Source organism: Bidens hawaiensis, unplaced genomic scaffold (genome assembly GCF_021521415.1).
Source record: "Bidens hawaiensis isolate Kalapana, Puna unplaced genomic scaffold, B.hawaiensis_p1.1 tig00055978_1, whole genome shotgun sequence".
NCBI lineage: Eukaryota > Viridiplantae > Streptophyta > Magnoliopsida > Asterales > Asteraceae > Bidens > Bidens hawaiensis.
In genome coordinates this window covers 1-20,845 of record NW_027500089.1, presented here as the reverse complement: position 1 = coordinate 20,845, position 20,845 = coordinate 1, and the positions used below count along the sequence as shown (strand labels likewise).

General features: G+C 36.4%; 1 pseudogene; it reads left to right on the top strand.

The window, feature by feature from the left end:
- The first annotated feature begins 681 nt into the window (after positions 1–681).
- LOC143601253 (E3 ubiquitin-protein ligase ATL41-like) lies at positions 682–11,766 on the top strand (annotated as a pseudogene).
- Positions 11,767–20,845: the final 9,079 nt, after the last annotated feature.

Genomic DNA, 20,845 nt, shown 5'->3' with positions numbered 1-20,845 from the left:
TCCAAATTTAAAATAAATAAATTAGATTACTTATCATTTTTTTCATTTCTATTTTTGTTGCACTATTTAACGTTATCCTAATAATATAAACCCACTAATAAATAACATGCATGCATTGCTTATTGTTACGATTGATTTTTTTTAATACATGTAACATCTGATAAAATACATTATAATGTTGTTTCGTGCTATAAAAACTACTATTATTGAAGAAAATTTTGGCATCATTTTATTATAATTCAGTAATAACCATGACTGAAATGATACAATATTAATAATTTAAAAGTGGTTTCGTGCTATGAATAATCTCATCCATTTGAAAAACAAAAATAAATGGTTGACTTTTTTTTTCAAGTTCACTCCTCAATTTGATATTATTTATGTTAGTAACATCTCGTGTCTTCAGATTCCACCCACCACATACTGTGTATACAAAAATAACAAATTCTAACAAAAATTAACAACTGAAGGTGAAAAATTGAGCAGCTAGAGAGAGAAAAGTCCACATTCAAAGTCAACTCCTTTGAAACAAGGTTCCCAACAGTTGAGTCTTTGAAAAAAAACATGAACCACCTACACACGCAATTCACGTACTTGGTCAAATTCACACACAAAACGAATCTACACAACACATATTTACACACCACTTTCTTCATATCTACTCTCAGACACGTACATATGGTTCAACCTTAAAAACCCTATTTTTCTCATCGTAACATGCACCTTAATCAACAACTATGTCTGGAGATCAACAATATAATCATGATCATGATAATCAAAGTTCTATCTTTTTCCCTAGCGGAAACTCGTCTGATGTCAATAGTAAGATCATGTTGATTGCAATTATAACTTTATCTACAGTTGTGGTGGTTGTAATTGTTGGAATTATGGACCTGTTCGAATAAGTTAACGTGGCCGACCGGGTTGTGACCCATGAGAGTTACACCTTAGGCAACGAACTAAAATCCGCTTAAATGGTTTAACCGATAATGACGTATAATAAACGAGATTAATTATTTACACTAAATAATTAATCAATAAAAGTATCTATTAGTTTTAGTTTATTCAATTAACAAACTTTATTTTGGATATGGACTTTAACGTGAGTTTTATGTATTGGGCTTGGTGATCGTTTTTTTTAGGTTATAAAGGATTATTAACATAATCTTATAAAGTGGTTAACCTAATAAATATCTTGAGTCTCCAAGATAACAAAAAAGCCGTCCTCTCTATTACTCACGTTTTGACGGCGGGAACTAAAAGAGAAAATAATAACTTCCCAACGTCAACGACTAAACAGTCACCATAACGACCACCACCGCTGCTCCGCGAACCCTCGTTGATCGTCGTTGCTGTTACCGTGTGCTTGCTACTGTTGTTCGCTATTGTCACGCACATCAATAGTCACCGCGTCGCTGCCGCAGTGCACCGCCGCTGCTTCGTTTTTTCTTCGGTTCGTCACCTAGCATTGTTCGTTGTACCTCGGTGTCTCAACCGGTTAATCATTAACCGAGGTATTATTTATCTCATCGGTAGTTAACAATATATCGTATATTATTACTCGTACTTGTATCGTATGTAACCGGATCCTGTACGGTTCCGTTAATTGGTGATTACTCGTTTTATATTCCGCTGCGTATTCTGTTATTAATATGATTAATAATTATGAAACTAATTTTATTAAACCGGGTTTAAAAGTTAAACCGTTGACTAATCACCACGTGAACCCAACAGTGGTATCAGAGCCTTGGTTACAACATACGAGTCGAATCCGGTCTTTTCACCGGACCTACATCATAAACTTCAAGCTAGTTGAAGTTTTTGATCTAGATTTAGTTTTTGAGCAATCTTGGTTTGGTCAATTTTTATTTATTTTATTTGACCAAAATATTGCTCAATTTTATTTTTATCGAATATGTAAATCTGGCCCGACCTTGTTTGCTTGGTTGAATGGTTTTTGGTTTTTGACCATATGGATGGTTTAAAAGTTGTATTTATTTTGTTCGGTTTTATTTTATGGTTTTTGGCCATTTTAATGGTTCAAAATTGTAATAGATAGGGTTTAGTTTTTCATTACTTGTATTAGTGAATGTTGTAATGAAGAAGACCCGAAGGAAAACCGAGGACGAGCTCACGGAGTTCTTGAAGTCAGTGAGAGTTAGCAAAGATGACCGGATACACCAGGAGTCCATCCTTGTGGTTGTTTGTGTTGTGACCCCTTGACCCGATTGGTCTTGCTAATAGGCTCTAGCAAGACCAATCACCTTTTGGCCATTTAAGATTTACATATTCTTATTTACTATTGTGGTTGCTTGCTTGATTATAATAGGTTATAATACCACCGACCTAATATCAAATATATTAAAATAAATTTTAATTAACCAATAAAGTTTTTGCAAAATTAAACTAAATTTGATTTTCCAAAACCTTATAACTTAATAGTTCTCTATTAACTTAAAATTGGTTAGACGTATCGCGACAAACTTAGTTTTTAATAGGTTATTTAAAACTAAGCGTCCTGAGAGATGAAAGAGTTCATCATTATTGTCCTGATAATAAATACAGTAAAATTTGACTTTTTACTCTATTTGGTAATTCTAAAATTAATCCCAATATAAAACCAATAGTTTGTGCCAATCCTACTACAAGTCACACTTGAGGCATACTGCGAAATTTCGAGTGTTGGAGCTACAGCACCGCACTCGTTTTCTAGCCTATCCCATCAAGGTGAAAGCCTTTTCGTTGACACATCTGGCGCTTTCACACGTCACTATACTAGGACAATTATTACTTTGCTCTCCTGTTACGTGCTAAAGCTGTCTGGAGACTTAAAGTGGGCAAAGATGAGGCTAAACGTATCTATATAGACAATCGTTGTCCCTATAGGCCTCATAACCGAGAGTTGTGCTCTATTCACAATTGACAATCGTTGTCGGTTTGCCTAACCACTTATTAATGTTGTGTGCTACAGCCGCCTTTAATAACTGGAAGCCAGATTCTCATACTCCTATTTGATTAATGTTATTGGGTCATTAATAATAGGATTACAACATCGAAAATACTAATTAAATTTACTTTTGCTTTATTAATCAGATGTCTTCAAACGAAAATTCACCCTACGCCCTTAAGTCTATCATTGAGAAGGAGAAACTAAACGGTACCAACTTCATCGAATGGCACCGCAACTTAAGACTCGTTCTTACTATGGAAAAGCGCCTGTATGTTCTCGATGGATCTGTTCCAAACGAGCCTAAAAACAACACAGCCGCTGCTCGAAAAGCTCTTGACAAGCATAGGGATGACTCGGCTGAGGTCTCCTGTATTATGATAGCCACCATGACTTCTGAGCTTGCTAAAGGATTAGAAGACTTCGGTGCCTATGAGATGCTGGAACAACTCAAAGGCATGTTCCAGAAACAAGCCCGTCAGGAGCGGTTCGATACCATGAAACAACTCATAAGTTGCAAGATGGCAGAAGGGTCTCCCGTCAGTGCACATGTTCTTAAGATGAAGGGGCACATCGATCAGCTCAAGAAACTTGATTATCCCATGCTTGATGAGATGGCATCGGATTTCATCCTCAACTCTCTCCCCAGATCTTACGACCAGTTCGTAATGAATTTCAACATGAATGGCTGGGTAAAGACAGTGCCGGAGCTGCACAACATGCTTAAAACGGCTGAGATGAACATTCCTTCTAGGACCAATCAAGTTCTAATGATCCGATCTGCTGGTGTACAGAAGCCCAAACCCAAGAATCAAGGTTATAAATGAAAAGGCTAGAAGAAAGTTATTGTTGTTGCCAAATCTGCCACCAACACTAACAAGAAAGTTGCAAAGGCACAACCGCCGCCTCCTGAGGAGTGCCAGTGCTTCAAGTGCAACAAGATGGGGCACTGGATGCGTAACTGCCCCGAACATCTAGCTGAGCTAGCCAAGAGGAAGGCCAATGGTGAAGGCTCTTCTCGAGGTATTTCCATATACGTTATTGAACTTTTCACTGTCTCTAGCAACACATGGGTATTTTATACCGGATGTTGTTTCCACATTGTTAATGTCTTGCAGGAGCCTGAGAAGTGGAAGAAACTGAATAAAGGCAGCATGGAACTCATCGTTGGAGATGGAAAGAGAGTACCGGTTCTGGGAACTGGATTTTTCATTTTACTTGTCCATCTGGCCTAGTTTTTCATTTGAACAATTGTTTGTATGCTCCTGGTTTGACCAGAAACATCATTTCATTTTCATTGTTGCTTGAACAAGGTTTTAAGTACGTTTTTAATGGCTTGGCTATTTCTGCTTACTTAAATGATATCTTCTATTTTGAGGCTAAACCTCGAAATGGTATTTATGAGATTGATGTTCAACCTGAGAATAACGTAAATCATCTTTCAAAACGTATCAAGACTACCATCAATGATGCTTTTCTATGGCATTGCCGACTTGGCCACATAAGCAAGGCAAGAGTTAAAAGACTCCAATCCGAAGGGATTATTGAATCCATAGGACCGGACTCGTTTGATGATTGCGAATCTTGCTTAGCTGGCAAACTCGCCAAAGACTCCTTCACTCATAAAAGTGAACGAGCAAGTGATCTGTTAGGACTCATACATTCTGATGTATATGGACCTTTCAGAACCATAACTAGAAACCATGAAATATACTTCGTTTCTTTTATCGACGATTATAGTCGATACGCTTATGTGTATCTTATGAAACACAATCACGAAACTTTTGAAAGGGTTCAAAGAGTTTCAAAGCGAAGTGGAAAAACAACTTGGTAAAACCATTAAAATGCTTCGATCAGATCGAGGTGGAGAGTATCTCAACTCAGAATTCATCACTCATCTAAAAGAGCATGGAATTGTTTCACAGCTCACTCCACCTGGCACACCCCAACATAATGGCGTGAGCGAGATGAGAAATCGAACTTTGCTAAACATGGTTCGATCGATGATGTGTAGAACTAACTTGCCTCACTCCTTCTGGGGTTATGCCCTTAGGACCGCCGCCCGCATTGTCAATCTAGCTCCGACTAAGAAGATAGACAAAACCCCATATGAGATATGGCATAAGGGAAAGAAGCCCAAATTGTCTTACCTTAGAGTATGGGATGTGATGCTTACATCTCAAGTGAGTCTAATGACAAACTTGATCCCCGCGGTGTAAAAGTTGTTTTCATCGGATACTATAACCAAAGCGGTTATTACTTCTTTCATCCTGATACAAATACGATTTCTATCAAGAGGAAAGGCCGCTTCCTTGAGAAGAAATTTCTCAATCGAGGAACAGGAGATAGCGTTGTTGAACTTGAAGAAATTCAAGAACCACAAACAACCGCTGAGGAAGTTGGAGCGTCTGATCAACCAGTTGTTGTTGTTGATACATCAGATCGGAACACAAGCGTTCGCAGAAGTAGTAGGACTCCCGTACCAAATTCTAGATACTTGTGGCATCTAGATGGTCCCGAAGTCTTATTAGTAGCCGAATCTGGCAACAAACCTACTAACTACAAATCTGCTATCTTGGATCCGGAATCTGAGAAATGGCAAGATGCCATGAATGCCGAGATGCAATCCATGCAGGATAACCAAGTTTGGAACTTGGTTGAGCTACCCCCCGATAGTCGGGCAGTAGGGAGCAAATGGATTTTCAAGAGAAAAACCAACATGCATGGAAATGTGCAAACTTATAAGGCACGGCTAGTTGCGAAAGGTTTTATTCAAACTCAAGGTGTTGACTATGATGAAACCTTCTCACCCGTTGCTATGACTAAGTCAATAAGGATATTACTTGCCATAGCCAGGTACTATGACTACGAGATATGGAAAATGGATGTCAAAACCGATTTTCTTAATGGACATCTTTCTGAAGATGTTTATATGGTTCAGCCTGAAGGTTTTGTTGATCCTAAATATCCTAATAGGGTTTGCAAATTAAATAAGTCCATTTATGGACTTAAGCAAGCATCTCGAAGCTGGAATCTTCACTTTGATGAGAAAATCAAAGAGTTTGGTTTTGTTAAAAATGAAGATGAGCCTTGTGTTTACAGAAAGGCTAGTGGGAGCACTATATCATTCCTCATATTGTATGTGGATGATATACTGATAATTGGAAATAACATTCCTATGCTTAAGGAAGTTAAGCACTAATTGGAATCTTGTTTTGCAATGAAAGATCTTGGAGAAGCCGCATATATTCTGGGAATAAAGATCTATAGAGATAGATCTAAGCGGATTCTAGGGCTAAGTCAAAGCACTTACATAGACAAAGTAATGGCACGCTTCCCAATGGAAAACTCCAAGAAAGGAGCTGTTCCAATGACTAAAGGAACCGTGTTGAGCAAATCGCAATCTCCGACAACGGATATTGAATCTAAGCATATGCAAGCAATTCCATATGCTTCAGCGTTTGGTTCTATCATGTATGCTATGTTATGTACTAGACCAGACGTCTCGTATGCCTTGAGCATGACCAGTCGTTTTCAACAGAGTCCTGGCATGGCCCATTAGACTGCCGTAAAGAATATTCTAAGGTACTTGAATAGGACCAAAGATATGTTCTTGGTGTTTGGGGGGAGTGGAGGAGGAGCTCACTGTAAGGTGTTACACTGATGCCAGCTTCCAGACTGACCGAGATGATTCTTGCTCACAGTCAGGTTCGTTTTCACTCTCAATGGAGGAGCTATTTATTGGAAGAGCTCCAAACAGAGTGTAGTGGCGGATTCTACCACCGAATCCGAATATATAGCTGAATCGGATGCCGCTAAAGAGGCTGCTTGGATGAAAAAGTTCATCACCGATCTCGATGTGGCTCCGAGTATTCGCAAACCAATCGAGGTGTTCTGTGATAACACAGGTGCTATTGCTCAGGCCAAAGAGCCCAGATCTCATCAGAGAGCCAAGCACATTCTAAGGAAGTTCCACCTCATACGGGAGATACTGGAACGAGGTGACATCATAATAAGTAAAGTAGATACAGATCAAAACCTAGCAGACCTGTTCACTAAGCCTATGACTCAGGACAAGCATGACCAACATAGGGATGCTATCGGTCTTAGATTAGCTAGTAATTTGTTTTGATTTAGTATTTAGATGTATGAACATTTAAACAATTATACTTTTGAGTTCACTTTTGATTTAATGGTTAAATGCAAACATTGAATATTATAACTGTGTTCATTTTAATACGTTTAATCCATGAATATTGTATTCTAAATTATCCGTAGTCGGTCAGACTCGTGGGAGCGATTCTGAATTAAGACTATTCTGACTTTGGACTCAAAGGGTTGACTTCTAAACTCATAGACCTCATTATGAATGACGTTGGATGTAACTCGCATCAAATCGTCTTCATGGATTTTATTCATAAGATGCATGTGATATTGGTATGCTCCTTTAGTATCCTTAGACCTGAGATACATATTAGAACTTTCGTTTACTAAAGGTATTCTTTGATCAGTGTCAAACGTTGTCGCGTAACTGCCAGTCATAAAGGCATTGGTTGGGAGTATTCTGAAGTTCAGTGTGAGTTGTATGTAATCAAGATGGGATTCTGTACTCTTACATGATATGTAACAGTTGGACATCTTGGCACCTTCGTTAATTCAAACTGGTAACATGTGAGGCCTCACCCAAACTTACTGTGTGTTTGATTGGACCACTTTGACTCGAGAACGAAAACGATAATGGTTGAACGCCATATGAGATTGATCTGATCCATGTCTCATTGTTCAATTGGTGTCTTATACGGAAAGGATAGATGACAACGATTACTATATTTTCATTATCTTGCAATAGTGTATTCCAAGATCTTTTGGTTAATGAATTTAAAATGTCATAACCTGTTGGGGGCAACCATGTGTAGCTAGAGCACCGCTGGTTGTCAGCGTTGAGAAACTTAACCGAATCCGTCCAAGTGGGAGACTGTTGGAATTATGGACCGGTTCGAATAAGTCAAAGTGGCCGAGCGGGTTGTGACCCATGAGAGTTACACCTTGGGAAACGAACTAAAATCCTCTTAAATGGTTTAACCGGTAATGACGAATAACAAACGAGATTAATTATTTACACTAAATAATTAATCATTAAAAGTATCTATTAGTTTTAGTTTATTCAATTAATAAACTTTAAACTTTTGGATATGGACTTTAACGTGAGTTTTATGTATTGGGCTTGGTGATCGTTTTTTTAGGTTATAAAGGATTATTTGTGACACTCGTCAATTTCAGGTTAACTCCGTTAATCCGAACTTCGTTAATTCAAACTTAAGATCACACGAACTGTAACGCATATCTCATTACATTTAAACTAGGGTTTAGATGACGCATGACAATCACTACACAAGTAGTCTTTCAGAATTCCATCGAGACACACACGAGTCGACTCAAACCGTTGGTGAACAAGCAATATATAATATAAACAAGTGCTCGGTATAAATATGTGTTATGTTGACATATGATTGTGTGCTTGTATAGTATAACCTCTTATTATGGATATTATAAACTAGTTATGCTAGAATTAAGTTCACTTGAAGTTTAGGGGGCGATTTGTAACATGTATTATATTTAATAAATATATAAACAACATAATCACCCAACCCTAATCCCACTCTCTCCCTCTCCCCTACATGACGGCAACAGCCCCTCCCCCCTTCACCATTCTCGGCCGATTACCACACACACACATACACATACAAGTTGTTTACAGGGTTGTTGAAGGATCCAAGGTGATAACTAGGTAAATAAGATTCATATCTAATTTATTCTATCATTTAATTGTATGATTAAACCTGTAAACATAAACCCTTAGTGTTAAATATGTTGTTTGTTGATGATTTAGGGATACATGCATGATTTTTAGTTCATAGGTTAATTGTTTATTGAGTTTTGATGAAAACTGATGCTGGACAGATTATTGAATTCGTGTTTGGACGACTGTAACTCGATGTTAATGTTATGTTTTGATGCGATTGTTGATTCTATAATATACTAGGTCGAGTCTAGTTTCTGAAAAGTCTGAGTTTGTAATTTTTGAACGTATAAAAGTTTGTTTTTATTATTTTACAAAACTATTGTGCAAGGCTGATTTGGGAGACCTGCTGTTAGGCTTTTTTGCGACTAAGATATCTCATAAACTACAAGACCAAATGGGTTGGTTCCACTTCTGGAAGAAAACATATTGAGTTAGGAATCTAACACAATTGGTCTTGCAATAATTGGATTTGTCATTTAACGGGAATGTCAAATAACATTCTGTTGCGCATGATAACGATTACTGTGTGTTTGCTGTGATGTTTTGGTCATTGTGATAAAACCATACATGATAAAAATATAATAAAAATATGTTTAAATACCTAACCCACGTGTACTTCTGTGATGATTTTTTGCGATTTATTTGACATGTTAGGATTTATTAATAAGAGTAATCTTGTCGAGTGAAAATCTGTCTGGATAATTTAGTTGCTGTATTTCTTGAATTGTCATGAAAAGTGCATAACCGATCGATGTTTGCTATGTTTTGACCAAATTGCACTTGTGGGGGATAATTGCTAGTAATGTACAATGTTAATACTTGAAACTTAAGTAGTTGTTCAGACATGTAACGTATCACCAACGTGTTTGTCGAGTCGCACTTATTTCACAAACGAAACACGAAACGCATCTCATGCATAAGTTGTATGTGTCGAGTCTAGGGACTCACTCGTAGTTTAAATACTTAGAAAATCTCGTTTTTGTTTTTAAAACACTAGTGAGGATTTTATGTGACGCACATCTTTTCTTGGATCTTTTTGGTTATCTTCGCAAACAGTGAGTTTCACGTCCCCTTTTTACTCTTTTTAAATGCTTTTATTTGGGGGAGGTAACATACTCCAACGCTGTAGATTTTGTTTAGTTTTTATATATCACTTGTAAGGCTAAGTGGCAAACAAACCAACCAAAGTCCTTCATAACATCGAACCGGTTAATATTTGTATAATAGCGAGTCACTGTTGAGTAGTACTACTGGGTTTGACAAACCCCACCCAACTCTAAACTCGACTGTAGGTCGAGTGGGTGTAATTTTGGCTAACACATTACCATGGTCATGGTTGACATGGTGGCAAGGCAATTGATAAACAGTCAACTTCGGTGTCGAACACTTAGTAGTACATGCTTGATAAGTTAGCTACCTATTGATATATAATTGACTTAACACTATCTGGTAACGCAAACGCAAACGTAAATGCAAACGCTTTATTTATATAAACCTATGAACTCACCAACCATGTGTTGACACTTTTAGTATGTTATTCTCAGGTAATCGAGGCGGGCGCGCGGTATAGGAACATGCATTCGCTAAACACCATCGCTTGAAAACTTCTTTCAATTTTTATCTTAATAACTTGGGTTTTCAAGTCGTCCTGTGTGGCGCAAACTTTTTGGTTTACAAATTACGCTTCCGCATTTATACTTAAGACTTGATGTCTTGGTTGTTTGAAAACTTTATTTATGGTGTTTGATTATAACTAATGATTCCGATCATGTTAATTCACACCCTCTGATGGTAAAACTCCGTTAGTGGATTTTGAGGGTGTGACATTATTAACATAATCTTATAAAGTGGTTAACCTAATAAATATCTTGGTCTCCAAGATAACAAAAAAGCCGTCCTCTCTATTACTCACGTTTTGACGGCGGAAACTAAAAGAGAAAATAATAACTCCCCAACGTCAACGACTAAACAATCACCATACGACCACCACCGCTGCTCCGCGAACCCTCGTTGATCATCGTTGCTGTTACTGTGTGCTTGCTACTGTTGTTCGCTGTTGTCACGCACATCAATAGTCACCACGTCGCTGCCGCAGTGCACCGCCGCTGCTTCGTTTTTTCTTCAGTTCGTCACCTAGCATTGTTCGTTGTACCTCGGTGTCTCAACCGGTTAATCATTAACCGAGGTATTATTTATCTCATCGGTAGTTAACAATATATCGTATATTATTACTCGTACTCGTATCGTATGTAACCGGATCCTGTACGGTTCCGTTAAATGGTGATTACTCGTTTTATATTCCGCTGCGTATTCTGTTATTAATATGATTAATAATTATAAAACTAATTTTATTAAACCGGGTTTAAAAGTTAAACCGTTGACTGATCACCACTGGAACTCAACAATCATGTTACATGTGTATGTAAGGTACATACTTCGCCGCCAAGCACGCGCACGAGTGGCGTTTCGGGGTATAGGGCTTGTAGCACACGTCGAATTAGAACCGCCCAAAAGGGGTCTTGAACCTGCGGTTATTGCTTCTCTTTCTATACTCAAGTATGTGGACACTTATCATGGACCGGATAATTCACAGGTCAACCCTGAATGCACGATTTGTATTGGCTCGTTCGAGGATGGCCAGATGAACAGGGTTTTACCAACTTGCAAGCACCATTTTCATGCTGAGTGCATTGACAAATGGTTAGAGTCACACTCCAGTTGTCCCGTTTGTCGTCATGAGGTGGAGCTTATCTCACCTTTGCCTCGTTAGCCTGTTACTAGGTCACGGGCTGGGGCGGGCCCAACTTCCGCTCCTCCTTTAGAAAGTACAATTTTAGTTTCTAATGGAGGAGCTATGGAAGGGACATCAGATGTGATGACGTTGCAATCGCCAGTCAAAGTCAATGGGACAGTCTCGAGATTGAGTTATTTTCGAAGGATGCTAAGTATGGACCGATCTTCACTAAGCAATGATTCGCGTACAAAGGATGGAATAGATGATCTTGAAAGACAATAAGTGGATCAATATTGCAATGTTTTAGTGTATGTAACACTATATACTTATTGTTTGATTTTGTTAAATTTTTGTGTTAATATTGGCCAGAGATGTTTTATTTAGATTATTATTTGTTTATTTTGGCATTGGCATATGTGATTACTTAGAACGAAGACTTTTTAGATTGTTTTGATTTGGCAAAACATATATATATATATATATATATATATATATATATATATATATATATATATACTAACTAGTTTGATCCTCCCGTGTTACAGAAGTTTATTTAAAATTTTGTTTTTAATCGTTTTGATATTTTATGATAATTTATTTTATTTTTTAAGGTAGTTTTGTTTTAATTTAATACATATATATTAGTTTGTTATTATATTTTTTAACGTTTGGGTTTTATCAGTTGAGATGTTTAAGATTTTTAGATTTTTAACGAACAAAGATAAACGAACATGAGCATGTTGATTTTTTTAAATCTACAAACATGAACACAAATATTTGTCTAATGAAAAAAAAGGCGTTGATGTAGTTGACGATGTTGGTAGTGTCAGAAGTTAATCGACGATGGAGATGATAGACCAGCAACGAAGAACATGTAAAAATGATAAATTAAATTAGGGTTTGATAATGAAAGTGTTTGTCAATAAACGAGATCTTATAACCCATTTGAGGGCTATTAGAGTTTGGTAAGACACATAACCCGTGAAAATTATTCTTTGATAATTAAGGTGTTATTTCATAAATACATGAGATGTTATAACCCGTTTAAGGGTTATCCGGGTTTGGTGAGACTCATGACCCGTGAAAATTAATGTTTGCTTATGAAATAGTTTTACAAATAAATTAGATGTTATAACCCATTTAAAGACTATCTGGGTTTGGTGAGACCAATACCCGCAAATTCGGGTCAAATGCATGAGAAGACTCAATTTATAAATCAAGCAATCTGGTGGCTCTAGAGAATGTGGGGAACAACCTGAGAGTGACAAATAAGATTTTATGGTAGGCAATTATATAAATAGTTAAATATATAATTAGGATCATGTGAGAACTATTTTGAAATTAAGAATTTTGATAACCATTTTCGACAACAAAAAACACTCTCCTTAACAAAAAATAAAAAAAAATTATAAAACAAAAAAAATCGAAAATAAAAAAAGTAAAAAAACCAAAAGTTTTGATTTTTCATCCCGGTTTTATAAAAAAAAATTGAAAAAAATATCGGTTTAACAAAATTATACACATATGTATAATACTTATTTTTTAAATTTTATACACATTTTTTATAGACATATGTACAATTTAAGGTAAATGATAATGTACATATGTGTACATTACGTAACTAGAGATTAAATGAAATTATACATATGTGTATAATACGAAGTGCTTTTTTTATGAAATCGGAATGAAATATAAGAATTTTGGCTATTTTACTTTTTAAAATTTTTTGTTTTATGATTTTTTAAATATTTTTTAGTGGTTTTTTTTTTGACTCAAAATGGTTCTCAAAGTTCTCAATTACTAAAGGGTTCTCTTAGGATCATTATCATATAATTGGAAGGCAGGTAGACCCATGGAATTATGTGAACCATTGACCTTAACCATAAGGCCACCCGTAGTGGGCGGCAAATCCAGGCGAAATCAGGCGATTTGGGGGGCAAGCACCGCCCCCTGGGTGAATTGGGGGGGGGGGGGGGGGAGGGGTTTTTATCGCCTTGCGATGTCTGTGTGTTTTGTGTGTTTATATTATTATTATATATATGTGTGTGCGAGAGTGATATATATATATGTATGTATATATATATGAGGCTACAACACTATTACAGCTCAAAAACAATAACCCATCCTTTATTGACTGGGCGCCACATGACACAAAACGCCTCAATTTGTAGCCCCTCCACTACACATAGCCTAACAATAAGTTCAAAAGTTTTGTCTCTGTTAGCAAGTAATTTAGGATGGTCGTATATACTTTGCTCATTGATAATGTAGCCTGAAATTGGTAGGTAGCTTTAATGGAGTCCTGTTGGATTAAGGGAGAATGAAATGGTCAAATGACCCATTTTGCTCAACCTGGAAAATCATTGGTAATTCACTCATTCCACAAGCGAATTTAAGCTACGCGGAAGATTTCAAGTATTCGATGAGTGGCAAACAAATTCATCCAGTTTGTTCACATTTTAAGAGAATTCAAGAGAAGACAAGCGGGTTTTGGAGGGGTGACGCTAAACAATTTGATCTTCCTTTTGATTTCGCTTCTCAGGCATGCAAAGTAATTTAATGAATTCATTTGTTATAGATAAAAAAAACAAACTCAACTTTTGAATTTAAATTTGGTAGTCTCAAACAAAAAAAAAAAAAAACAAAAAACAAAAAAGCAATTGGTGTTGATCATAGTGGGTTTAATGCTTTGTATATCACTAGACGAGTTTATGAATAGTGCATAGATCACTTTCATATTTTAGTTTTTTTTTAACATGCAAAATCAATAATTGAATAAGACACATGTTTTTGAACGAAAAGTTATTTTATGTGAAATTGAAGTATGAATTGAATGTACAAAATTAGACCAAAATCATTACCTTATACAGGTATCGAACAATTAAACCAATTTGCGTGAAACGTCGCTACGTTTCATAAACGATTATGGTAGTTAATGATGATAATCATCGTAGGTATAAAGTTACAATAATTATAAAGAACCATTTGATTTCCTGACCCCAATTGACACAAATAGCCACCGCTTGGCTAGTTGATATAGATAATACGAATGATTGAGTCATAATTGATGCATAGTTTCCTCTAATCGTACCCCAAAACTACCAATAAGTTGTTTCTACCACTCTCCAGTTGCTAATTCCATTAATTAGTTGCTACTACTTTGCCATCGAGGATTTATTCCAACTAATCATCAAATTCATGCAATTTACCACTTATCATTGTGATCCAGTCGGGGTGTTGCACTTAACCTTACCTAGGAGCTGCCCCAAAACCTTCCATTCGTGGGTGCTGCCCTTGACCCTACCGAGGGGAGGTATGCATTGCAATTCCTTTATTATACCAATGTCGTACACGATGACATAGACCGGTTATACTCCAAACCTCCCATCTCATATCAATATATATTATGACTTCTCATTTGCTCTACAAGTTCATCCCGATTACTATAATGGTACGATGCATGATACAAAAATCACCAACATTCTTGGCTTAAGAGTGCCCCAATGATAGATCCTGATATGTCTATTAAGGGTTGGACAAAATCAAGAACAAGTAAAACTAGTAAGTATGGCAATAACAAATTCTTAAGCAACACTTCAACATAATGGAATAATAGAAACCAAAGTAATGTTTATTGCTTACAAGAGAACACAACACTTGAGTTATAAAAAATGAATTGGTGAGTGTCAGAGGCGAGTTACTCAAATGTGTCACAATCTCTTTATTCTTGGTCCACACATGTTGGAGCCAAACAAGTGTCACATGGTCGATACTCTCTTACCGTGCCACAATCCATTTTCAGCATGATAGCTCATTTACCATCCATGAAACATGGATAATTCATAATTGGCATGCAACAAACATGTTGCTTTGTGAAGAAGTCCATCCTAGGTAAGAACTTGTAATCTCCATTCGTACCAACAACATGTCTAACGTGCATTCCCGGGGATTCTTAGATTGTATGACTTGGACATCCCATAGATAAACTTGTATTATCAAGGTTCGACATTGACTCATGAGAGAGCTTTATTCTCAATTGACAAAGCTTTGGTTAACTCCTATGAATGATTTTAAGAAAATCCCTTTCATTTCTATGCATACAAGGTGAAGTTTGTTTGCTTTCAGGTTCGTTGTTTAAACCTTTCTACTTTAGGTCTTAATCATTTGGGATTTGTCGTGTATTGTTTGTGTCATACCCAACCTAAAGCGGAACATGCAGGGGTGCGACATTGATTGTTCAATAGATCTAAAGACAATAACTAATAACGAGAATAACTATTTAATTAAGAGAAAATTTCAATTTGCCTCCCTAGAATATATCGCCGCGAGATGGAATAACCACTAAAAAAGAATTTGTGCATGTTGCACGTCTGTGAAATTTGGGCGGTTCAGTATGTTCCCTTCCGTTAGTCAAACTACCGTTGACCATCTAGTTGACCTGTCTAATGACTATTATGCCTTTTAAGCTGCGCATAGAGCATCTGTGTTCCAAGTAATTAACAAATGTACCCCTGCAACCTAATTCCCTTCTAATTTAAAAAAAATAATTATTTATTATTTATATCACCTAACCAACCCCGAAAACAACGAAACAAACGTATATATTTCACTTTTTTTTAAACAGTTTCACCCGAACCGAACCCGAAAACAACCAAACGAATGTATATATTTCAATTTTTTATAAACTTTTCACCAGAACGACCCCGAAAACAACGAAACGAACGTATATATTTCACTTTTTTATAAACTTGTCACCCGAAATGACCCCGAAAGCAACTAAACGAACCGATATATTTAACTTTTTTATAATTTTTCACCCGAACCGAACCCGTAAACAACCAAACAAACGTATATATTTGTGATACATACAAGATTTTAGAAAAATAAAATTATAAATTTGTTCTTGGTGTTCTTGGCATCTTCTCTCACACATAGTATATGTGTTCTTGGTGCTTTAACCTCTTGTTGGGGAAAACATAAACGAATGAGATCTGTGGTCTAAATTGGCAACTGGATGGATGGATATTTAGGATTTATTATTATTATTATTATTATTACTATTATTATTATTATTATCATCAATCTCTAATTCCCTTGGATTCATACACATACAAGCTTCTCAACATTAATATTTACAGCCGTAGCTTCATATCTTCAACAACTCACATAAAAAATAATAGATTCACATAAAGAAGTAATCGATCAAAAATAATAGATTCACATAGAAGGAACAATATGATCCTTAATTCACGTACATTGGATCAACTCAACTCAACACAATACATAACAATCTCCGGAAATTAAATCAATTAATTGATTCAAAAGAAGTAATCGATCATAAGAGCGATAAGAGAAGCAATAGCCGTAGGGACAAACATACCAGCGTCTGATGCCGGACCAGGTGCATCTACCGGAGTTTCTTGAGCTGCCACATTGCTCACGGTGGCAACGACCACCGATATAAGTACCACGACGGAGAAGAGGTTCATCATCTTCATTGTTTCCATTGGTTTAATTTGGATGATTGATTGTGAATTGGTGGATTGTGAATTTGGGGGTTAGGGTTAGGGTTAATATAGAAGATGACGATGAACTGTGAAGATGATGATGTTGAGTGGTTGAGAAGAAGATGATGATGATGGTTGAGAAGATGAGTTGCTATATTATTATCATTGTTGTTGTTGTTGTTGTTGTTATTATTATTATTATTATTACAATGACTACTTTACCTTTCACCATTAACGGTCAAAGGATGGTCAACGGACCGTAGGAGTCAAAAAAACCCGCCCGAGAAATCCAATGGTACAACATTCGCAAATTCTTTTTTCAATGGTTAATCCATCTCGCAACGATATTTCCATGGAGGCAAATTAGAATTCTCTCTTTAATTAATTAACAAAAATGCATGTACACATTTACAATAAATCAAAATCAATACATACAATGGTCTTTTAATTATATAACCTAAAGGTAAAACCAAACGTTCTTCACTTCATTGAGCAACTTAACCTGCAACATCGTAAAAATAGTATTTATCAACACAATGTTCGTGAGCAATCATAGGGTTTATATACAAGTAATATTGAAATAAAAACAATCCAAATATCATAATGACACAAATCAAATATAAAAGTAAATGCGAATAATGTATTGAAAACTTACGTTCACCCCTGACACAAAGTCAGTATGCAGGGAATCGCTCCCAGAGTAACCCACTTTGAGTTTGCATTCGTGACTGCGTTTGAGTAGTCAACAACCAATCAACAAATCATGTAAGCAAGTAATCAAGTAACAAGTGAGAATATAACAAGCATAGATAAAATCAACCAAGATTGTATAAGTATGGTTTGTGCTTGTGACGTAAATATATAAATAAATGATCGAGTTGAAATAGGTACAATGCTACACCCCCAAAATGTTTGAAACGTAAATGGAGACTATGAGTTACTCACTTTAAAAACACACAACGGGCTTAAACGAGTGGAAGATGAACTCCTTAAACGAGCCAATCGACACGAGAGAAAACAACAAAACCTTATTTTTGCTCTCCTTGAACAAAGAGATTCAATATGGATTTACTATGAGGGTTGGGACGGCAAAGACAACAAGAGAGAAACCGAAAACCCATAGACTTCATACGCTCATAAATGGATATTGCCTTATGAATAAGTTGAAAAAGAAACCCTGCCTTTGGGTGTATCCATTTATTCCAAACATATTTCAACCAGCAGAAAACCTGTTAAAATAAAACTTAATAAGTTTTGGTCTGTTCGGTTCGATTAAAGTACGCGAACCGAACAATATAGAGAATTAAAGTAAGTTAAGCGAGTGTTTGGCTCTTATCAGACTCGAACCCCGAACTAGGTCGGGATCTCTTTAAACAGACCTTATATTTAAAAACGAGTTTATTATACTTAGTTTCAGATTTAGAGGATGAAGATGAAGAATTAACGAGTAAAACCCGATTTAACAAACATAAAGACTGGAATATGAACCAGAAGCAATCAAACCTTAAAACACCTTGAACCAATAATTTTCTTAAGGGGTTTTGATTCAATCATGTAAAGTAACAGAAGACAATAACATTATTACCCGGAAATCGTTGGAAGATTGAAGAACTAGAGAAAGTTGACTTTTTTCTAGGTGAAAGAGCTAGAACAACACCAATTATCATTGAATTCATAAACGAGGAGTAAAATTGATGGTTGGGGAAGACGAGGCAGAGGTAAAGAAGCTTAGTTTATAAAGTAATTGGTTAAGGGTTAGGGTTTAAATGTTTATTGATAGAATTTGGGTTAATGAGCTTTTTAAACAAAAGATTAATAAATTAATAACCTTAATTACAAAACTTGGAGAAACGCATAGAGGGTTTTCGGTGGGGCATGATTTGGAGAGTTAAACGAGTAAAAACAAAAATTCCCGTCTGTAAACTAGCTCGTGCTGCGCGAAGCTTAGCCCACATTCCCGTCGCATACCACGACGGGTAGGGTTTTGCTGGATAATTTGAAAAGGGACACACTTGATCCCTAGACTTGATTAAATACAATTTTAAGCATCAAAATGCATGAAATAGAGTTTGTAACTAAGTTAAACCACAATTTGTTGAGTCAAAGATTTGACATGAAATGTCTCAAAGGAAATGAAGGGAGATTAGAATCTTTTCAACACTCCTCAGAAATGGCTAAGTATGGATACCGAGCACAGTTGGATATTCGAGCAGGATGTACTTGTCCTAGCAAGGTATTTTGCCTTTCGGGCAAGGTTATGTTCTTGAAGTCTTCTTAAGTGATGACCGAGCAGGGTTCACTTTGTCTAGCAAAGGTGTTCTTCAAGTCAAGCACAGTTTGTTTTCTAGAAAACTCTTGGCTAAACCAAGCTCTTGAGGCCAAGTTTTTGGAAGATCTAGCAAGGTTTGAATAATAAACAGTAGTCCGAGCATACTTGTTGAAAGTGATCAAGAAATATACTAAGTACTTTCTCCAGCAAAGTTCAACTCTGAGCAAGCTACAGTGCTACTAGCACAGCTCAAACAGTGTTACCAGCAAAGTTCAACTCTGAGAAAGCTACAGTGCTACTAGCACAGCTCAAACAGTGTTACCAGCACACTTTGGTTGCTTAATAAGTTATTATTTAACAAAGAGTTGAAGGGATTCATGAAGAACAGTTTGCTTGTAGGGCCATATAGAGCAAAGTTTGCTATGGTCAAGAAGATTGAAGTCTGATAGGTGAGACTCTAAGTAAAGTCTACCCGGAGAACTGTTCACCAGCATACTTCAAGGTTACAAAGTCTGCTCGAAGAAGACAAATGGCACTAAGTGTGCCCGAAGACCGGTTTTTACCCTTAGAATGTTTTTGAATATGTAATATGATTATGTACCAATCATTAGGGTTTCTAAAAGGGAATGACTGCTGTCAGGTGGTGGCAAGCCTATAAATAGAATATTTTAGGGCACGCCTACCACGGATTTTGCCACTTTACACTTTTCAGACCTAACAAATATTCCTGATTGAGTGTGACGACTGTCCTAAGATTAGTATGGATAAACATTCCTTACAAGAAACCCTAATCAATTTACATTTGTATGAAACCTTTCTATATATGGAAATCTTTTGAGTTATTGTTTGTGTTTGTTACATTTAATTGCATTTAAGCAACAATCCTGTTTGTTAGTGATTCTGCCGTTAACAAACACTTTTTCTTACCATAAATAGCACAGTCATCAACCTTCTTGTCGACACAGTTTCTGTGTGGGTTGTGACATTTATTGTGAGTTTGAGTGATCGATTATCCGGGACCAAAAAGTTTAATAATTCTAAACAAAAACAAATATGGAAAATATAAAAATGTAAATCCAACATTTTAAGCGAGTTGAATTGCGGGTTTAAAAAGTAGAAAAGGTTACAGTTTGCACTTCATAACAAGAGATTCTCAATGCACTTTTCCCATGGCCTCGTCCATGGGCATCCTTGCACTTACCATTGAATGAGTTACCTTATGATATGCCTTGATACATGCCCATGTCGACCTAGCATTGCAACTTTTTTCCTAAAATACCTACCACATACTTTCATTATGTGAAAGAGTTGTAGTGGCCCTAACTTTGCTTTCAAGTCTTGTAGCACGAAGTTTTCCTCTTTGGCGACCTTTGTGCTCACTTATTATATAAGTCAACCCAAATTCTAGATACAAAAATGGTTGAAGCATAATCCTTAATAATGTGACACTCCAATTCCGTCTTCACCCATGGTTAATGAAGAAACACGGATCTAATCCCCTAAGGGCCTAGATCCAATGAGTCCACAGGGTACATATCAAATAACTACCAAACAACGATACAAGTCTGATCTCCCAATTCCAATG